We start from the raw sequence: 22,837 nt of genomic DNA, 5'->3' as shown, positions 1-22,837 counted from the left end.
GCACGAAGGCCAGCTGGTGTGATGCGAGAGGGGGATCAACTTCTCCACTATCAGGGGAGGTAGCAAGTCACTGCATCTGGGCTGTCCCTATCCCTAAGGGTCGTGAGGTCAGCCAGAGGTGTTAGCACTCCCTGAAAATGTTCTTCCTCTCCCATTTAGTGGGCAGAAAGATTGAGTCTTTATTAACCAAATGTACACAACGAATAGACATGGAAGGATCATTGTTATTTTACAGAGATCTTCAAGGGAACGGACAGAGGTTGGAGAACAACAACCCGGGTCCCAAACACAGCTCATTGCCTGTTTTTTGCACAGCCCGTGAGAAAGAATGTTCATGTTTTTAAAAAGTTGAAACAAACAAAATACTATTTTGTGATACATGAACATTATATGAAGTTCAAATGTCAGGATATATAATGTTTAACCTAGCACTCAGCCATGCCCAATTGTTGATGTCAATGGCTGTTTTGATGGAACAGGTTTGGTAGTTGGGACAGAGACCATAGTGCCCCAAACGCCTAAAACACCTACCGTCTTCCTTCCCTACACAGAATAAGTTTGCTGGTCTACTAAGTAAATATAATTGAGCCTTTAAATATGTTACCTATTAGAACTGCCTGATTGAAGACCAAAATAGATCATGTCAATAATGGTTCTATAAAAAGGACCTAAAACTAAGCCAAGAGCTCTGATTTATATGCACTTACAATATTCTTCATGTCACGTTCGGCTCATTAGATAAAGTATAAGAGATGAGACTTAGATTTCAAACCAGCTCCGACAATTAGTTTAGAGAAATTATTTGGCATGTAAGCTGTACATTTTATGATTTCATCAGTATAAGAAAAAAGAGGTGCTGGCATTAAAGAAATAAAGTGGCTAACCAGGTTTAAGTTGTCAGGTTTGAGGTTTAATGTTTGGTCAACCCTTTCTTTTAATAACCTTGCAGTGGTTATTTGTTTGATGGAAAAGTTGTTTCAAGAACTCTTAAAAAATAATTTCTGTGGATTATTTTTTTTTCCAACTACATTTTGAAAAAGAGTCAGCTTTACATAATATAGGCAACTAGAGAGGCCCTCAAAATCCTTTAGAAACTGACAACATAGAGCTGGAAAGATTGTAATTAGCTGAACTGGTCAGCAAATTCACAAATAAAACCACCTTATTACTTAGTTGTCAAATAATAAGTGATCAAATCCATATTATTTGATTATTACACAGAACAAAGTCTGTTGGTTTGAATGAATAAGTCTTGCTTTATGTAGCGTTTATATAACAGATATTTTGAAAGCACATAGAGGCGACCAGATATCATAGTATTTTCTATGGCAAGTGCTTAAAGGTCCAGTCAAATAATCCATGTTATTGTATAATTATTATAAGCCCTATTCATCAAACTTCTGAATGTATTAATTCAAAGCCAGGAAGATGAATTGACCCAACGATCCTCCTCACCCTTTCTTACGAAGGTCAGGATGAAGCTATTTGCACAGATAATGTAACTGTGCACATTTCATCCAGGCGTTCAGTCTCACCTTTGTGACATTGTACAAGTGATTTTCCTTTCTTCATGCCTGAGATATTATGAGAGTAAAAGATTACATATGAATTGCCCCTAACTTAAAAACAGTTTTTTTCTTTTATTGATTTTAGAGAGAGAGGAAGGGGGGCGGAGAGAAACATCAATGAGAGAGAACATCGATTGGCTGCCTCCTGCATGCCCCCCACTGGAGATTGGACCCACAACCTGGGCATGTGTTCTGACCGGGAATCAAACCAGTGAGCTCTTGGTGCATGGGTCAATGCTCAACCACTGAGTCACCCTGACCAGACAACTGTCCCTAACTTTTAGATGTTGATGGTAGTGTTTGAAATAAATACCTTTGGAATAGCTTTCACTTTTAGCATAGTTTTTTTTTTTTGCATTTTTTTGTTTCTTTTCCATCTTTAAATCTGATCTATTGGTTGAATTTTTTTTTAATTGATTCTCTTGTAATCCTTGCTCATTTATCAGCAATGTTGGCTCAGAACCTATGCTTTTTGAAACAATTATTAGACAAGTTTACACCTGAGTCATGTACTGGAGTGCAGTGTTTACTCCACATCTAAATGAGGCTTTGGGAGATAGATATGTCGATAACATGAGAACCATGTCTTGATTGCAGAGTTGCTTTTGAATGCAACTTCATGAGTATGCATTAACTCCCTCCCTCTGTTTCTGCATGTCAAGACCCCCCTCAGTACACCGCCTCGGATCCATTGCTAGCCATGGAACGAAAAACATGATGTGTTAGTATTTTAAGCCATATATGTTGTTTGTTTTTACACATCTGTGCTTGCTTACATGATCAGTCATGTAAAAATCACCCATCAAAAAGGTTTAAAATAAGTTAGTAAGTCTTACAAGTACATGGATATAAGGACAAAATAGAGTTTCTAGTTAATATAACTTGTTCATTTCCTCTGTCTGCAAAATGAGGAAAACACCTAACTCTGGTTTTGCAGTGATGTCCTTTCATCAAACCCTGGGTCACAAGTCACTTTCAAGGGCAGAGGTCGGGTTTAACTCTTGTGCTAAACAGTGACAACTGTAGCTGATGTCAAGCTCCTCCAGTACACTGTACCTCTCTCTCCAGTAATGACAACCCGATTTTTGTGTCCGTGTTTTATTTCCTTCTGTTTTAGGAGACAGTCTAGGTGGAGACAATGGATGACATGAACTGGCTTTTACCACTTATTAGTTGTGAGATCTGGGCCAAGTCACTTAACCTTCCTGACACCTTGTTTCTTTATCTGTAAGATGAAAACAGTAAGACCTCGTGTGTGTTTGGAGAATTGTAATAATACAGCATCAACTACAATGTGTAGATTGTAAGTTTTTTGAAGACGGGGCTCTATTATCAATCCTCACCTCCCTAGCCTTTAGCACCATGGAAGTATGTAATGGATGTTCATGAAATGAATGAAAAAATAAACCAATAAAAGGCTAAAAGTGTAATGCTCTCTGAGTGTTTAAAACTTTTTATTTGGCCTGGCTGGGGTGACTCAGCGGATTGAGCATCATCCCCCACACCAAGAGGTCACTGGTTTGATTCCCTGTTAAGGCACATGTCTGGGTTGTGGGCTCAATCCCCAGCAAGGGGCATGTAGGAGGCAGCCAACTGATGTTTCTACTCATTGACGTTCCCATTTCTCTCTCCCTCTCCCTTCCTCTTTCTCTAAAATCAATTTTAAAAAACATATTAAAATTATTGATTTAATGAATGCTTTGATTTCACTTTGACTCAGTTGAATCCAACAATCCCTAACTTGTACAAGGTCCAGAATATATACCTATTTCCTGCAGTTTTTGAACCCAGGAGGTGAGTGTCCTCAACCTCAGCCCTAAATGTGACGCGAGCCATAATCCGGGTGCTCTGCTGCTGAAAGCATCTCTCTCGGAACTGAGGTCAAGCATGGCTTTCACAACACCATGAAAGAAGATGTTAATGGCATCAAATCATCACTTTACAAATTCCTGGTGGTAGGAGAATTTTGAAGAGAAGTAAAATTTCATCTAGGAAAATGAAGGTTTTAAACATTTAAAATGCACCACATTTGCATATAACAAGACAACTAAATGCAAAAGTGAATTGTCCGAATAGCAAGTTAACTTTGTATCAACAAATGCAAATTGGCAATTGTATATGATTTAGCACATGCTCTCCAGGGAAAGACTAGAATTAAACCTCTCTATCCAATAATACATCATCCCTCCAGGTGTAAGTGACACACTGTTTGCACCTTTATATATACCTACTGAGCACACACACAGATGTAGTAAGTGGATTCTTCTGTGCAAATGACAATAATATTGCATGAGAAGTAGTGGATCTGTGATATAATTCTCAAGTGTCTGACACTGCCTTAAAGTATTGCTGCATTAAAACTTGCGTAAAGCTGTGAAGAACATTTACTATAAGCATAAGTGGTATGTGATATGATATACATTCAAATATCAAAATGCAGCATGTCCAAATATAGAAAAGAGTATGTCTACGTCAGGACCATGTATAATTTTTAAAATAATTATACATATGTATTCGTGTCTATATGTATACATTCTTGATTTGGCTTTTACTGTCTTATTTTTAGAAAGTGTCTGCCTTTGGAAAGTAAAAAAGCTCTAGAAAAAATTGTGATCCATTTTTCCCACTAAAGAAGACATGACATATTTCTCAGCAATTAAACCTAATGACTACAGATACAATTTCAGCTGTTAATTGATTAAGCTAATTGTTTGGAATAAAGGAAGATAAAAAACCTCTGAGCAGGTTTCAGAATTAATTTATGTTTTTAAATGAGCAAGGAGTTTATACATAGAATGTCTTAAAGAGACATTCCCTAAAGGAGCAAGCAGTATTACAAGATAAAATTCAATTACAACACATGTATTGATGTGTTTCCACTAAGTATGCTCTGTTAATTACTGACATTAGCATTAATTTAATTTCAAGTTTAATTTTATTACAAAATATTGGTTTTAAATAGTGCATACAAACTTGACCACAGATACAGTAGGGAGAGGCACATCTCAGTAAACATTTGTTTTATCTGGCAAAAGAGAGAGGTTTATAGGCAAGTAGAATATTCTAATCTTCAAGCAACAGACTTTCATAATAATCTCTGCAACACCTAACAGACTTCTTTAGCTCTTACGACGTTGAACGAAGCTGGGGAGTACACCGCATACATTTTCCTTCCACTAGAAGGCATGGCCCTGGACGAGCATAACTTTGTTACACAGGGAGAAACATACTGGTAATCACAGTGATCAGTTCTGAAGCAGCTCGGGCAAGTTACTTCGCTTGTCCGGGCCTCGGCTTAGAAAGGACCAGAGGCCAACACAGACTGTGAAACCGGGTTGCCTCATGGTCCCAGTTGTAGTTTGCATAAAGTGCACAATATTTAAAATTTTTGAGCCAATATAAAAAAATCAGCAAATTACACACACATATATATAAGAGAGAGAGAGAGAGAGAGAGAGAGAGAGAGAGAGAGAGAGAGAGGAGGGAGCATGAGGAGGCAAACCCACCCAGATTTTGGCTTTTTTTTTTTTAGAGAAACATGCCGACGGGACAACAATGGCAGGCTTGTCTTTCCAGTTCAACCTGCTCCCCGTTGTCATTCATTGCTGAGGCAAAGTGGCCCTTGCCATTTTTCATTTCACTGGTAATGCAACTTTTCCTGTAATAGAAAGTATGTTGCGTACTGTGGATTCTGTCAAAGTGAGGAGTACTCAATCCCATTGCCTGCTGGGAGCTGCGGCATAGGGGCCCCGCCTCCCCAATGGCACCATCTGAATCGACACCCTCTCCTTCTGTGACTCCAAGTCCAGTGCTTTTGCTTGATGCTGAGACCTTTCATCCTCACGCGAACCCAGCACTCAACCAGCAGGAGTCAAAACCGTCTTTGTTAACCGTACATGAACTGGACTTCTAGAATAACTAGATTCCCTCAAAAGAAGTTGGGCTTTTTTCTCTTTTTTTTTTTTTAGCCCAAGGGATTCAGATCTTCATGGGGTCCGTATGGAAAGGCAGGAAAACACGAACACTTTTTGCATGAGAAACGCAAGATCGGTGTAAGAGCGAGCATCGGGTAGCCCGTGGTCACCCAGAGTGGGACACACAGCCCCTTTCCTTGCGCCCCGAGGTCTTCCACCTCGTTCTTTCCCCTGCTTCCCAGCCTGATCTTACTGCCACAGAGGATCTCCCTCCCCGCAGCCAACAGGGGGCCACAGGCTGGGAGAGCAGGCCCTACATCGCGGGTCTGTGCTCCACAGGGAACCCACAGGCTTCCGTTCCAGTGGGGTGGCTTAGAGTATAGTTTCCAATCATTTACACCCTTTTTTATAATCCTCACCTGAGAATATTTTCCCATTGACTCTTTAGATAGAGTGCAAAGGGGGAAGGGAGAGGAGAGAGAGAAACATCGATATGAGAGAGACACATCAACTGGTTTCCTCCCATATGATCCCGAGAAGGGCCAGGATTGAACCTCATCTGCGGTACGTGCCCTTGGCCGGGAATGGAACCTGAGACTTTTCCGTCCACAGGCCAACACTCTAACCCCGGAGCCAAACCGGCCAGTGCAATTTACATCCTATTTTTTTAAAGACTTCTACTGAGGCACACATATCTAATTAGGGGAATGCCCAGTATCAATGCCCAGTATCAGCGATGACCTCTTGGCATCATTTTCTAAATGAACGTGTATGTTCAGAACTACCGAGCACACCCAGCCTAACGGTCAGGACAGTCCATTTCCTGTCTTCAGAGAACAGAATTCACTGAGGGGCACTGGGGAGTTATGAACTGCTCCGGCGTCGTCATATTAAAATAGTAGTCTCTGCAAAAATATGCTCTGTGGGGGTCCATGACGTATATCATATTTGTATTATAAAGTTATATAAATGTAAGATGTTCTCTCTGTTATTTAAAGATTTATGTTGACCATACAATTCCTAGACTCAAAATAATAATAATAAAGCTCTTGAGAAAACTGAGCACTAGAACTCAAGGAAGTGTAAGTGTTGTTGGCAGAACAGCACAGGGAGCAGTGCAGAGTTACAGTGGTTTTAGGGCAGCTAAGGCTGAGCTGCACGCCCTCCTTGCGGGCGTAAGGAAGTCCCAGAATCGTCCACACTCGAGCACTCTGGAAGGCAGACCTTGAGAGGTCTAGAGTTATTTCCACGGTTCTGAACTTGAACAACACTTTGTTCTCTGCCCCAAAGAGCTACAGTTAATGAGGAAGGGGCTTCTTTTGTCAAACTTCATAGAAACAACTTGAAGAGGTTTCTGTTCACATTCCGATGGGAATCATTGAAGCCCAGAATGGCTGAACTGAGGAATCTCAAAGCTCATGGAGTGCGGGGGGCTCTTACGCAGGGACCGAGCCCAGGGTGAACCGATCATGACAGTGTGTTAAACACTGTGCCAACTGCCTTGCAGATCAGCTCATCTCGTGTCTCCATCCATATTTGCTCAAGGAGTTGAGGAGGTGTCTACATGACAGGTGAGGAGACAGTTTGCAGAACTGGGTGGTCAAGGGCAGGAAGTTCAAAGCCAAGGCAGACTGATTCCCCCACCCAACCATCTTTCTACAGGCCAGAGGATGCTCTTGGATTAGAAGAAAGGAAAAGATCAACAACAAAATAGACTTAAAAAAGAAATTAAAGCCATTAGATACTCCGCTCCAAAACTGAAAATGTATTATCAATACTTTGCAATAATTAAATATTGTTTTAAGTTGCATTACATGGTAAAGAGATTTACTTTAACTCAATTTAATTTTCAAATGCTCTAATGAACATTGTAGGCAAAATTATAAAAACACCAAGGCCCTCTCTGTATCATATATTATAACGAGTGCAAAACATCTTTCTTACTAGTACATTTTATTTTTTTCTAAGGCCATGATTTCAAAATATAGAGTGTTATTCATATTTTCTTTTCCACCTTTTTTCTTTTCTGAAATAAAGTACTTGCTTTTTTAAGACATTCCTTAAAAATGAGAACATGCCTCTAAAAGCAATTTGTAATTCTGTCCATACTTGTTAAGCTACGTTTTTCCCTGAATACACTTGCCAAGTTTCCCATACAATACATTTAATATCATTCTCTTTGCTGGAAGAGAAATAAAATAATTTACTCATTGTCCTTTGAGGGTTGAGAAATGATAATAAAATTGATGATGTTTTCAAATCCATTTTATCATAAATTACTAGTATTCTATATTATTTAGGACTATAATTGCAGCTCATCATAATTACTACCATTTTTTTAGGTAAGGCACCTGAGTCAGAGAGGTCAAATCTGTCCATGGAACTCAGCAACAGGATAACTGAGCCAGGATTAAACCCAGAGATTCTGCACATTAACATCCAATCTCACCATGGTCGTGAGTGAAACAGCTCATAGATCAGTATATTCCTGCCCTGGCCAGTGTGGCTTAGTTGGTTGAGCATCTTCCCAAGTACCGAGAGGTTGATAGTTAAATTCCCAGTCTGAGTACATGTCCAGGTTGGGGACTCTATCCCCAGTAGAGGGCATGCACAAGGCAGCCTATCAGTGTTTCTCTCTCTCCCTCTCTTGTGTTCTCTTTCTAAAAATCAATAAAAACATATCTTCAAAAAAAATCAGTATATTCCTGCTGAGATTACTCTAGGCTTCCCAGGTTTATATCATATTCACACCTTATCATGCAATTCAAAATATACAGTATTCTGGAAAGAAATAAATGGTCTTTGTTTTTATGTTTACTCTCTTTGGTTAGGTTTTATAAATTGAAGGAAAGGTTGCCTCTTTTCCATGCAAGTTGAGAAAAGATCCGAAAGAACTTGATCCCTGAAGACAGACGCCATTAATTTGTTCTAAGTTTTGGGAAGAGCCATTGAAAGCATTTCACCCCTAGGAAACAATGAGTAATGCAAATCATTAATGCAATCTATGGGGGCGGCGAAACAAATCTCATCTTGTCAAACGTTTTGAGAAGCTAGTGCTACATAATCACTTATTTTTCTATAGAAACTTAGGATCCAATCATTCTCTCCTTTTAACACACAAGACTAGAGTTGTGTCCCTTTACTAATCTACTCTACAATCAGTATGTTATTGGAAATATAACTTCCAGATTATAACTCCTGTTCAAGCTCTCCGGACCCCAGTGTGACCCCCGTGTCCTTGGCAAACAGCGACAAATCTTCAAGACGTTCCTCCTGGGACCAAATATAACCTCTGGTTCTCTCTCAGCATTTTGCTCCTGGGAGAACCTGAGGAGGTCGGATTTGGGGTGTAACAAACACCCCACTTGTCAATTTCTGGTCTCAGAGAAAGGAGGAAATTCAGCAGAGCAAGGAGAGGTCGGGGGTCACAGTCACAGGACAGTGGTTCTGGGCTGAAGGCAGCCTTCCATCCTGCCCCCTCTGATTCCCTTGCTCACCTCCAGTTCCTCCCAGTCACCCCAGCACCGTTATTGCTGGCTGTCCTCCCCACGCCCACCAGTAACAGCCCTCCGGGCAGACCTGCACACACACACTCCTTGTCGTTTGTTCCAAATGAGCTAACCTTTCCCACTTCTACCAGGGCTCCTATAGAAAGGAACAGTAAACTCTTCTGAGGGGGCCTAATAAGCTCTCAGACTATTTCCATCTTCATTTGACAAAGCATTTCCTTTGCAAACACCAGAACTACAGCCCTCCTAGACACGGCCTGTCAGAAGGTTTCAGAAACCTCGAGTCCATGCACCGCAACCTAACAGGTGTTTAAAGCCCTAAACTCTCTTCAAGTTACACTCTCTCCAAGGCACTGACCTCCTCACGGGAGTCTCGGTGGGGACAATGCAGGTGTTTCCTCCACCTTCGCTTTTCCTCGGTGCCCAGCAGTTCTCGGAGCAGAGAGGTCCTCACGGAAGCCCTACTGGACCCGGCTCAGGAAAACCAAGACCCAAAGCTTTGTGGCTTCGCCTGACATCCTCGCTCACCGCCCGGCAGAGTTGGGAGCCTACGTTCAGGTCATTTCGGTGGCACAGCACCTGGGCTGACTTGACGCCCAAGACCGAGGGCTAACAGATTGGGTGCAGCGGGCACAGCAATGGCCAAGGATCCCTTGGCATGTGTAGCCTCACGCAGAGGAAGAGGCGGCGGCTACTGGCTGGTGTCCCAAGCTGCCCCTGTATCCACCCCCTGCCGTTTATCAAAGTAGCCTGACCCTCCAGCCTCACTGCTCAGAAGCACCAGAATCCCTTTACTGAAGAGACCGCAGGAGCACAGCAGGAGACGTTAATTTGACGCAGTATCTTATCACTGCCCAGAAAAAAGTGTCGCTGGCTGTTGATTGAGAGGAATAATCCAAAGACTAGGTTTGTTTTACTAAAGAAAGGCTTATGAAGAGTCCAAATAAATTTTGGGGAAATTGACTTGAACCCAGGTTGCTGTCATTCGAAACAGATACAAAGGTATTCGAATGATTATTTGATGTTCCCCAAATAATTGCTAAAAGCCTCCCTCCCGTAGGATTTTCAGGGAAAAGACTGATTTCCAAGGAAGGAAGGACTAAGTCCATGGCACCGCCTTGTGGCAGTCGACGGCTCCACACGCCGCGGGGCCGCCGTCCTCGGAGAAGGGCCTGCAGGCAAATTCGCGTCACAGCCCCCGAGGCCCAAGGCTGGGGCGCAGCCCTGGCCCCCGGCTCCGGGCGCAGCCGCACTAGCTCACCTCTCCAGCTCGGATTCTGCTGTGGTTTTAAAAGTCTCCGAAGGGAAGGTTTCATGACCTCTCCCGGTACAGCATTCCAGGACTTCACTCTCTGGTCTAATAAAAATACTTTACACACCCGCACGCACCGTTTCCTCCAGTTAAACCTGCCTCTCCGCGAGATGAGAACCAGATGGCCCCGCTCCTTCCTCGGCGTCTGCGGGTCGGCGGCCGCGGAGCGGGACCGAGCGGGTCCAGTGAAACGACCTGGTCAGAGGAGCGCATCGCGGCCTGTCCGCAACCTTCCGAAGCGGGGCGCAAACACTCGGCCCGGGGTGCAGAGCAGAGACCTCCGCTTGGAAAGGCCTGGGCTGGGAACCCGGGAGAAGGGCCGCAGCCTCCGAGCTCACCTCGCACCCTCCGACCTCACCTCGCACCCTTTCACCAACCCGTCCGCCCAGGTGACGTCAGACCGGTTCTAACCACAGAGAGTTGGGGATAATAGTGTCTATTGATGTCACCTTGCACATCCGCAGACGATAGAGTAGAACTACGGTTTGCATTTCTATTTTTCGCTTGAAAGCCTAGCATAATTATACCTTTTCTACCGCTGAACTGAAGGTTACTTTGTATTTTCCAAATTTAACACTTTAAATATTAAGGAAGTTTTACGCAGCCGGTGTGGCTCAGTGCTTGAGCGTCGACCCAGGCACCAGGATGTCGCCAGTTGGATTCTCAGTCAGGGCGCATGCCCAGGGTGTGGGCCTGATCCCCAGGGGGGTGTGCAGGAGCGGCCAATCGATGTTCTCTCTCATCAATGTTTCTCTCGCTCTCTCTCCCTTCCTCTCTCTAATATGAATAAATAAATAAAAATTTTAATATTAATGAAGTTCTGAATTTTTAATATTATTCTCTTTAGCACTTTCCAACAATTCTTTAGTATAGGACAAACTGAGGTCTTCCCAGTACATCTTGGGTACCTGTTTTTATAGGGTTGACAAGAGAGGACTGTGCTTCTTTCTTCTGCTTTTTTTCTTTCCCCACTAAATATAGTATTTTTACTAAGTAAATGACAGAAATAGCAATCATACTATTTTCTTAGTATTGTTACTTTGGGTAATTAAAAATGTAGTATTCTACTTATATCTCTAGAAAGGTATGTTTTTGGAATCCAGTCAGTGTGAAAATTAGCTTTAGCCCATACTTTCCACACTAAATACTAAAGAGCCACACTAAATACTTTCCCATGGGAATGAGTTTTAAAGGATGAAGTAAACATTATGATGCTTTATTTGTGGTAGGTAAATATGTGATATGCAGAGAATTATTTGGGAGCTTTATTTTTTAATAATTTACTAATCTTTATTTGTTTATTTATTGTTATTATATGTTTTAAATGTATCTTTATTGTTGAAAGTAGTACAGATGTCCTCTTTTGTCCCCCTGTTAACAACCTCCTCCCTGCTCCTGGTTCCCCCCCCAAACCATTGTCTGTGTCTATTGGTTCAACATACCTGCATATACGTTCTTTGGTTTCCCCGCCCCCGCCCCCACCCCCTTTCCTCTGAGGTTTGTCAATCTCTTTCCTACTTCCATGTCTCTGGATCTATTTTGTTCGTCAGCTTATTTTATTCTTTATATTCCATAAATAAGTGAGATCATGGGATGCTTGTCTTTCTCTGACTGGACTGTTAAATTTAAAATAATACATCATAAGAAAGGTCAAATCCACACTCCATCATGACGTGATCTTTTCCGCAAAAGGGAAAAGACAAATTCATGAAAAGCACCTGTACCATAAGTGCATGTACTATGTTCTATGCTTTCAGGTAGGTAATATATATCGTAAACAAAAAACAACTGCATGTTCTTGCCTGAAACCTCACTACAAATTAAATATGGGTCTTATATTAATTTTGTAGATTGTTGGTGTTTATACTTGTCCTTAATATTATTCTATAATGTCTGCAGTCAAAACATATTTAATCCATGTCTATTTTCATCTAAAATTAGCAACCAAAAGTGGGGCAGCAGTTGGGGCACAAATGGCTTTCTTTTTCTCATTCATTCAGGTGTAAGCATTGCTCAGCATTGCACTTGGTTGAAAGCCAGAAGATTTCTAGTCCTCTTCCTCCCTCTAGTGGTGATAAACAGTATAAACATCTGTAATAGGCATAGCCCTCAACCGCTCAGGGGATCAGGGCTGAGGTACATAGGAAAGAAGATTGCATCTAGAGAGGGAGAGAGGGGGTTCAAGTCCCAGACACGCTATTTCTAATTACGTGAACTTGAGACTTTACTTGACCTTTGGTTTTTCAGTTTTTTTATCTGAAAAAATAGAGTAATGATCATGATTTGCAGGATTATTGTGATTGGTCACAAGAGAAAATAAGTTAAATCTATTTAAAAATTGATGAAACAAAATTCATTCCTTTTTCTTCTCCTTCTTCTTCTTCTTCTTCTTCTTCTTCTTCTTCTTCTTCTTCTTCTTCTTCTTCTTCTTCTTCTTCTTCTTCTTCTTTTTCTCCTCCTTTTTCTCCCCCTCCTCCCCCTCCTCTTCCTTCATTTTTTAAAGAGCCATACTAAATTTGCTGAATTGATTTGATTCTGTTGTGGACAGACTCTAGCCTCCATTGGCCGTCCTCTTGGTACACAGAATATTTAGGGTGGACACACAGCTTTTACCAGGTGATCTAACATCATGTTCCCAGGGATGCAACGCCATGTGCCATCTGAGAGGCCCCCACACTTAGTCTTCTTGCTCGACATTTTTAATTCTAATACAACCTTAAAGGAGTCATCAGACAAACCAAAGTAAGGGTTGGTCTGAAAACAAACAAACAAAAACCTGTTCTGGACTCTGAAAACTTCAGTGTCTTAAAAAAATCAATGAGGCTGAGAATATTCATGATAAAAAGAGATTAAAACAAAAACTAAGAACTAAATGGAATACGTGTTTCTTGGATTGGAGTCCAGGTGTTGAAGAGGCAAGTGCTAGGTACTTGTGGAGATTTGAAAATGGGCTTTCTGGGAGAACACAGGATTGAATCAGTATAATTTGCTTGACTGTGTTTTGAGTGTGATTGCTTAGAAGAATGTCCTTGGCCTTAGGAGACACATCTTCAAATATTCAGAGATGAAATGCCATGATTAAAGTATAGGTGTATGTGCACAAGCCCTTGTGTGTGTGTGTGTGCTTAAAAGTATACAGGTGTGCTAGCTTAATGATTTTTCTATCATTAAAATTCTCTCAAGATAAAAAGATGTTAAACAAATGAGAACTCTTGGACATTTTATCAATTGAAGGTTGCTCTGAGTTCACAGTTTCTTTTCTGTAATGCTAATTGGCTAGGAACTGAGCTCAGCTACGTAATCCCACCTTCATCTGAGGCTAAAACGAGGTAAGATCAGGTCATTCGTGTCTGAATTATAAAGAAACAGCTCCTCAGAAAATGTCTGCCTGGTATAGTAGATGGATCATTTTCCCTATTGGTAAAATGAGAATAAAATAATGATAATAACCACTTACAGCACCTAATTCTCCATGAACTTTACCATTTTAACCATTTACCCTATAACTTCCTCCCGCTTTTTCCCTCCTCAACATTTGTGGCGACCACTACAATGCTGAACTGTTTGCAATTCTGTCCCAGTGGTATGGTTTCAGTTCCCCACTGCTTTGAACATCTCCTTACCTCTATAAAGACCTCCCACCCTCTTTCACTAAAACACCTGTCAAATGTCCCTTCCTCGACTATAAAGTCACGCTTAGCTCCTTCCATAGGAGCTGTCAAGACCCAGAGTTAATTTCTCTGTCTCTGTGTACTCTCCGCTAGTTACGCTCATTGCAAGTATGTGCGTATGTGAGTGTCCTTTGCTAGGCTGCCGTCCTTGGGTCTCAAGGAGTTTGTATCAAACACTGAGCATCTATCAGAACCCCTGGCCCTTTTCAAGTGGACAGTGAGAGTTGGTTGAGTGAATGTATGAGAGCAACTTGCAAATTCTGAAGTGTCCGTGCTAATTGGTGCAGTGTGCGTGGCAGTCACGCCTCTGACTCATTAGTAATGACAGTTACCTGTTACTTGGTTGGTGGTGCAGGAGACAGTGGACTGACTAGGGGTATGGGACACAAAGGCTGGATAATTTTGTGTAAGGGAGGTAAATTTAGAGCACGGGATCTTTGGAAAAAGCAGGCTAAGGTAAAATGGCCTGAAATAATTTTCTCCACACTGTCTTTCTGCCCAGACCCCAGAGGACTGTTGGCAGGACTGTGGCGTATTAGGTTATCAAATCACTGTTAGGAAGTTTGCACCTAGTTATATCTTCCAGTGAATCCTGTTTCCTCAGGTCCAGCCTCAGCACCCACAGCTCCCAGGAGCATCCGAGAGGCAGGGGGAAGATGATGGACAGGACGCAACGCGGGGGAAAGAAAAGACCTGGGATGCTCACTCCAGACTCCTGCTGGGACCGCTGCAACCCGTCCCCACTTCCACGGAGGCGGGAGAGGCGAAGTGCCGCCCTCTGCTGGCAGCTTTGGCAAATCTTCGCAGCTGTTCATTCATGATCCTCGGTTGTGGAAAATCCGTTCAATTGTGTGACTCATTTTGAGAAGACAGAACTGTGTGGAGGTAGACATTCTTTTAATACAATATAGTGTAGTCGCAGATAGCTCTTTGTCACTGAGCGTTTTCACACCTTTTATTTTTAACTTTAACTTTTTGCTTTGCATTTAAATTTGGCTTGCAGGAGTCGTTTCAGAAACTGTGGACAGAACGCACAAATTCTGTGTGCTGCATCAGCCCAGAGACAAGTTCGCATGTGTCTAGGACACCTGCTCAGCAAATCTGGGCCAAAACAAAGGGGATAAAAGGAGAGAGAGAAAAGGCAAAAAAAGAAAAATGAAGATTTTTGTCTTCAATAGCCTTATGCAAAATTTTGTAGAGAGAAAAATCTCAATGAAGTTAAGTAATACGAGAGCATGGGCGCTTCCTGTCCCTTCCTCACACCTTGTCCTGTGCATCCCTCCGTCGGGCTGTTCCTGAGTTACTGACACTGTTGCAATAACATGTTATTATTAACAGGAAAGAGGGGAAGGAGAACATGCCCAGTTAGGTCTGGGTGACGTGGAAGGTGCGGACCTGCCTGTCGGTCACACCAGAATAGGCGTGGCCACGGCGAGCCTGTGAAACCTGAATATTTAATCTCCTAGACAAGAAACCTCCCTGTGTGCTTTGCTGCTTGCTCGGGACCCCCACACCCTGCATTCTCCCCCGTGGCCACAGCCACGTGAGACCCACGCAATGCACTGATGGGCTGAATCTAGACCGATGCTGATCTAGACCCGGCTGCAACGTGGGACAGAAACTCTGGTCACCGGCTTTGCTGTTGGCTTCACTAAAGCCTCAGCTACCCCTCTTTCAGGACTGGCTCGAGGGAAATGGGGCACTGGAAACAGAGGAACGTAATTTCCTGCAAATCAACTCTTCTACCACATCTCATCCTCCCGTGGTGGCCTCTGAGTGTACTTATTCTGCCTGAGCCCCAAGAACCCCACTCCCACTAGTAAGGGAGGAAGTTGATTCTCTGGTAAGAAACCTGTGATGTAGGAAGTACAATGTTTCTCTTTGGGTTCTATAAGGTACCTCAGCAAATTAACTGAACCCAAGGAGGGGTCATGAGAACCTCTGACGTACAGCCCTTGGTCAGAGCACAGATGACAACCTGCACTTCCGAGTGGCATCTGAAATGGAAAGTGGTCTTGTGGCCCCAAACCCTTAACCTGTGGGATCTGGTGCTATCTCCAGGTACACGGTGTCGGAACGGAGCTGAGCTGTCAGACACCCAGCAGGGGAACAGCTGAGTGACGCGGGAAAACCCCGCACATCAAAGTCTGAATTGATGGGTACAGATTGTGGCTGGTGTCGGGCTAGAGATAATGCGTCAGTTCTGTATAATTGTAACATATAACATTTGCTATGACAATTTATTAGGGACTGTAAAGGTCTTTGTTTGCTCCAATCCTGTTTTATGATCTGTCCTAAATATAGACCTGCATTGTTACAGTTTTTATTTCTAAAGTGGTTCCCACGATACACCATTTCCTTCCTGTCAGTAAAGCTGCTTTTTATTTTTTTTAAAAAATCAATTTTTATGAAGGACTTTAATAGAGATTCCCTTTGTGGCAGGATAGTGGGAAGCTAGGGAGATTCCTGGACAAGTGGAATGGGAAAACGGAGACCAGAGAAGAAAACAAAGCCAAATCCGTTTGGGCAGCCCGCCCCAGCCTGAGAATCACAGACCTTCTCCCCCCAACCACGGACAGTGGTGCCAGCTAAACCCAAGGACAGGTGAAGTGTGGGGGACAAACAACAAAAATCCCCAAGCATTCGGATGGCATCACTTGGGGCGGGGGGATGTGGCAGGATCAGTAGCTGCTAAGGCAGGAGGAGGAAGGGAAAGAACAGAGAAGGGAGTTTATCTCACCTTCTGAACAAAGAAGTCAGCAGTCTTGGGATTCGCCAAGACAAAATTGCCAGATGTTCTCCTACATTCTGGGAAAAGCCACGACAATGTAAAAGGAGAATTTGAAATCTAGTCAATCTGACAGGAGAGCCTTGACCAAAAAGGGGGAAGGTATAAACCCTTGAACCCCCACCAGGCGGGGCACTCAGACCAGCTGAGTTGCCTGCTTGTGTTTTATGCCAAGGGTATTCTTAATAAATTCACTTGCTTTGCATCAACACTGTTTTCTGTCACTCACCAGATCTTTCTCGGGAGCATGACGAGAGCCGAGGAGGACAGAGCCTTTGACTTGGGCGGCTCTCCAGTAACACCTTTCAGTGTGAGTTGCAGTCACGGGCTTGCCTTTCTCAGGGGCACATACATTTCAATTCCCTCAATAATATTTGTCTCTCATCCCTGACCGGCCTGTAAAACTAGTTAATGAACTAGCTGAGGGGGTCGTATGCGATGACTAAGTACAGAGTCACCTGTCCGGAGCCCAGATGCTTTTGCAAATCATTATAGTGGCTTTACAATGAGATGCTTAGCTGTTTCCACCTTTGGCATTAATTAAATTATTCATTCAGTATGCACTAAGAGACTAGAGATCTACATCCCAGCCCTCAAAGACCCTACAATCCAATGCAAACATTTACAGTTTGCACCTTTGGTATCAAAAGAGATGCTCCTTGGAAGAGTGGAGAAGGGGTTTCATGGTCCAATATATTTGAGAAGGTGGACAAACAAGGGGCCACATACTAACCCCGACAAACTCAGGAAGGACTGCATGGCCGAGACCTAAGGTAAGGGCACAGGACGGTCTGAAATGAAAACTCCCTAACTAAAAAGCGTGTTGGTGGGTAGTCATGTCCTAGGCGGGTATCTTTCTTGACAAAGGCCAATCTTTACCTTAACCGAGCCTGTCTATTGTCTTTTTTGCATCCACCATAACATACCTTTGGAATGTCAATCTAATTACCTTTTTCCAGACCCCTCAGGGCATAATCACTGCACCAGAGCAAAGACCATGAGCCCCTATTACTGTGATCCTCTTAACTGCTGACTGTCCTATACCCATCTATGTAGAAGTTGTATCTGTCTGTTTGTTTTACTTTGTATCCAGTAACAGAGATTTCCCTGGTTTGCCTTCTCCGCCTCCCTAACCTACCACCAGTGGATTTCATGTAACCCTCCTTCCATCTTCCCCTTCGGTTCTAATGTATCAAATAAGGTGCAAAACTTCGTTCATTCTCTCAATCCACTGAGATTTCGCTTCCCCACACTTGTCATCTGTTTGACTCCAAAACAGTCATAAAAATTCTCTACCATTTTGGACGTTTCTTAAGTTGGCAGAAGCGTGACACGTTAGAGCCTCCTGTTCACAATTTCCAGCAAGTATCTGCAAATTAGAAACGCTGATAGCAAAGGAATTGATCTGACCTGACCTTCCCCCAGCTCTCTCCCGGACAAGTTCCCCTTCAGTACAGAAAGAAGGTGATTTACCATGATGCGTGGAAGTACGAAATACAGGAGACGGGCGAAGGGAGTTATGCTTGGGAGGGTTGTTTCGGGACTTGATGGCTAAGTGGTCATTTCCAGGAGCCCAGGACTAGGGAGGGTGCTAGGCAACGCTTGGCGGCCTCCTGGGCATTTGGAAATGAGGAGAACCACAGGCCCTGCGGCTGCTCGTGAGGGGCAGTGGGCAGAGGCGGAATGGAAAGGCCAGGCCGAGCTCGCGTGGACTCGAAATCCACGTGCAGCAGGTTAGCGTCCATCTTGGAGGCAACGAGGAGATCTACCCAGCTTCGCATGCAGGAGTTAACAGTGACTGCTCCCTCGTTGGTGGGGGGGCATCCGCGGACAGGGGCTGAGCCTATGGGCTGCAGCTGGGGAAGAAGGTGAGAGGCACTGAGCCTGTCACAGAATGGCAAGGACATCTTGCAAGCTATGCATTTGGATCCGAGGGAAGCCACACCACCAGGCTGCCCTGTCTCTGCTCTCCTGTCCTCCCTTCGTCCCCAGTGCACCGGGGCTCCTAGAGGTGAGCCCCAGTGCCTCACACCTCCTGGCTCCAAAAACATCTTTTAAAAAGAGCCTATGTATTAAGTAAATAAATTACTGAAAGTCAGCATTTCAACATTCTATTTAAAATGTGTTTTCAGCCCTGGCCAGTTTGGCTCAGCGGTTAGAGCGTCGGCCTGCGGTCTGGAGAGACCCGGGTTCGGTTCCCGCTAAGGGCACGTACTTCGGTTGCAGTTTGTCCCTGGCCCTGGTTGGTCGTGCGGGTGGCAGCCACTCGATGTGTCCCTTCACGTCGATGTTTCTCTCTCTCTCTCCCTTCCTCTCTCTCCCTCCCACTCTATCTGTACAAAAAATGGAAAAATATCCTCGGGTGAGGATAAAAAATAAATAAATAAATAAAAATTAAAAAAATAATAATAAAATAAATAAATAAAATGTGTTTTCAGATGCATTATCTCATTTCATGTAGCTGTAAAAATAAAAATACCTGGGAATTCCATGAGGCCTGGGTGTCAATGTTTCCGAAGTAAGACTTCCCAGAGGGTCCTTGCTCATGACTGAGGTTCGTGTCAGACTAGTGACAGCACAGAGTGGGGTCCTTCCTAGGTTGTATCCTGAACAATATGTGTCTTTGGCCCTTCGGCTTTTCCAGAAAATGCCTCTCCCCCTTTTCATATGCAAAGTTGACGGGGTTCGGTAAGATTGCTCTTGACACCTTTTGGTCCTTCACATAAGGCCTGTATCTTCTGGGAAGACAGACCTTACAGGAGCATCCAGGCACCATGCCACAGGGATTATGAACTCGCTCCAATGCAGCATTCACTCAGAAAGCAAAGGCTCTGAGGTGACAGTGTGGTTGCTGTTTTGTCCCCTTTAGAGCTTCTGTTCAGAGGATTGCAGAACAAACCCAAAAGCCAGATCAATCTCGGTGGAAACCTTACTTGTCTTTTGCGTGTTGTTGGTTAAATCTACGCCAGCACTGTAGATCTGGTATTAACATGTGCATGTGTGTGAGGGGTACATTTTCTTTCCAGAACACGGAAAGTTAGATGTGCTCAAGTGTTGGTGTTCTCACATGTGCACACGTGCGCACACACACACGCGTGGCTGACTTTTCCCAGCACTGGCCCCTGGTCCACAAGAGAATGACACAACCAACGAGTGACATCTAGACTCGTCCAGGGGTTACATTTGCAGCCACATGTCACCTCGGGAGACTGTCTTGGGTGGCGCCTTGCTCAGCAGAAGGCTCAGTGGCATCTGACGCTGCTATGTAGCTTTTAATCGAGGAAAGTTAGAAGGCAGGACACGGAAATCCAAGAATAATCAAACACGTGAATGGATGATAGTGAAGGCAGGTGGGATTTATGACACAAGCAAACTCAGAGAGGCAGCTGCTCCTGGTCAAAAATAAAGCCATGGTTCAGTGGACGGCACCGCCTGGCCTCACACCTCAGGTCCACAGAGCCGCTGACTGGCCACGAGACGGGTAAGTCTCTGGCCTCAGTGTTCTCATCAGTGAAGTGGGGAATACTGCCTCCTGCATATTTAGGCTGAAAACACAATCAGGTAATACAGCATTAGGGACACTGCTGCCAAACACACACCAGGCGGGGCAAGAGTAGGTGCACAGCTGCAGCACGCAAACCACAGACTTTATTCTTGTATCACCCCATGTTAACCACCGTATCGTCTCCATACAAACAACTGTAAGCTGACTTTCGCCCCACTGAGCCCTCAACAAAGGCCACTGGAGGCATCTACTTCTTTTGAGGAAACCATACGTTTGCTTGTAGCACAGAGTGAAGAGCAGTGATTTGTCCAGCAGCTCAGCTGGGCGGAGACTCTCAGTTCTTCCTGAGAAAGGCACTCACAGTGTGGATGTGTTTTTACACTGCGTCGTGGGTACTGCAGCCCTGAGCCAGTACTGACACCGTGCAAGCATTTCCTCCTAATTCACATGCAACTTCCGCTGGGGTTCAGTTTACCCGCCAGTTAGGGAGACTGCTCTTTGCAGGAAAGAATCTGGAGCGATATGTTTCAAACACGTCAATAGCAAACAAATGCAATCGAGAAGGAATTTTTCTGTTCAGACTGCCGGGCTCTCTCTGCTGGTTTTCTTCTGGGTCTGCAAAATAGGGACAATGATCTCCTTTCCTGAAGGCCCAGGTCGGATTTGGGGGACCACGAGGACAGAGGCCGTAAACCCCAATGGAAATAGTTGCATTTAATCATAAATAATGCAAGACACTCAGAGATCACTGGCTGAGATTTGTTATTCTCCCCCCTCCCGAAAGTACACAGGTATATTCAAAAGTTAGACAACCTAAAACTACAGTACTAAAGTAATGAAAAATATCCAAGACAAAATATCAAAAGCACGTGCCCTAGGTTTCTATAAGCATTTTGCTTATTATCCCAGGCACCATATCTTTTCTGTCATAAAGCAGTTTTGTTTGATTCCATTAATGTATTTTTAAAAACCCAGAGATTGCAAAGTGCATTAGTGCATTGCAGACACTAGGTGGCAGTATGAGCCTATTTAATGTTTTGCTACTTCCCCAAGCGAGGCTGGCCAGCCCCATCTAGAGCTTGGCGTTGGCTTCTAGGAGTTACTGCCTGTGATGGGGAAGGTTTCTGGGATGTGGGCTTCTGCTAGTAACTGGCAGCCGAACACGACCATCGCATTTGGCTCTCAAATGGAATTACCAACCTGTAAAGTTGTAATGCTCTTTCAACAGCCATCTAGGTACGACTCAAGCAAGATGTGCAGCAATAAGTTGGTAGCTTGACCTCTGGACTTTGAGCCAAAGCTTCACTTTCAACTCTACTGACATGTAGAGTAAACCTAACAGCTAACTCTTTTCTAATAGATAAAAATTGGCATGGAACAGAAAGCCACGTGGAGTATGCTGCCCAGACACACCTACATGATCAGTTTAGTAAACCAGACCCCTCTTGTCCTTTGCAGAGGAATAAACGAAGGCTCGAAATATATATTTTTAAATACATATTCCTTTGGCTCTGACTTTGCTTCAGAAATACAAAGGGGTGCTGATACCCACATGTCAGCCCACATACACTTGGCAAGACCGGATGCTGTTCAAATTCAGGCCTCGTGATTCGATACCAATTTATAATGGGTCATCCTTAAGGCTTTCCTCGTTAGAAGAAAACATAAAAGTGAAAAATAAAAACAAAACAGTTAAATCAATGTAATGGGACAGAACATTATACTGGACATGCCTGTGGGTAAATCCGTGTACTTATCAGAGAACCGGGCATTTAAGGCACAGGTCTGGGGACGCTCTAAGTACACGCTGACCTTGTCGGCACACCTGCCCCGCGTCTCCGAGTCCTTCAGCCTGACGCTGCAGATAGCAGCTCCCTGTGCAGCGTCACAGTCCGTCCTGCCCATTCATACCGAACTCGAACAGGAGAGCAGGAGGTGTTCTGAAAGGAGACCCTTCGTGGATTTCTCCTCACTTTGCCTGGAAGCCACACGTGATACCTCCAAGGTGAGACGTTCCAGATAGACTCCGTTATGTGTAAAGTGTCCTATTTGCCACCTTTCCTATTTGAGTGTCTAATTTTCTATTTGGAGAAAAAATAGTGAAATAATCACATCCATGTCCCGAGAGGGGGTGGGAGACACTGGTCTGTCTGTGACCATAGCAACAAGGAGATGCACTGTCTTGAGAATTTAAAGTCAGTAATAAAATGGGCTAAAAAATCTGGTTTTTATTATGACCATGAGCTAGCCGGTCCTTACAAGCTCAGTGATCCTGGGTGGGCAGAACTACCCCTCCGTGCCCACGGCCTTTGGAATACCACTGAGCAGAATGACTCTCCTACTTAGGGTTTTTCAGCAAGCAGGAAAGTCGAATTTTTGGAAGAAGGGAAAGCTATGAGGGGAAGGAGGAGGAACTAGCAGATAACATCTGTCCAGGACTGTAGGCACGTACATCACTAATTGTCAACAACAGCGATGCGAGGCAGATAACACCGCCCTCACTGGACAGATGGCAGAACAGCCTTTGGGAAGGTGAAGCACGTATTCAAGGTCACACAGCTAAGAACTGG

At 43.9% G+C, this 22,837-nt stretch overlaps 1 protein-coding gene across 1 annotated transcript in view; it reads right to left on the bottom strand.

Moving 5' to 3' along the window:
• Positions 1–22,837, bottom strand: part of NYAP2 (neuronal tyrosine-phosphorylated phosphoinositide-3-kinase adaptor 2) — a 232,329-nt gene that overhangs the window by 5,894 nt on the left and 203,598 nt on the right. The gene's annotated exons all lie outside the window — the stretch shown is intronic.

This window comes from Molossus molossus, unplaced genomic scaffold, assembly GCF_014108415.1.
Source record: "Molossus molossus isolate mMolMol1 unplaced genomic scaffold, mMolMol1.p scaffold_m16_p_11, whole genome shotgun sequence".
Classification (NCBI taxonomy): domain Eukaryota; kingdom Metazoa; phylum Chordata; class Mammalia; order Chiroptera; family Molossidae; genus Molossus; species Molossus molossus.
The sequence above is the reverse complement of the archived record's forward strand: the minus strand, read 5'-3'. Positions and strand labels throughout refer to the sequence as shown.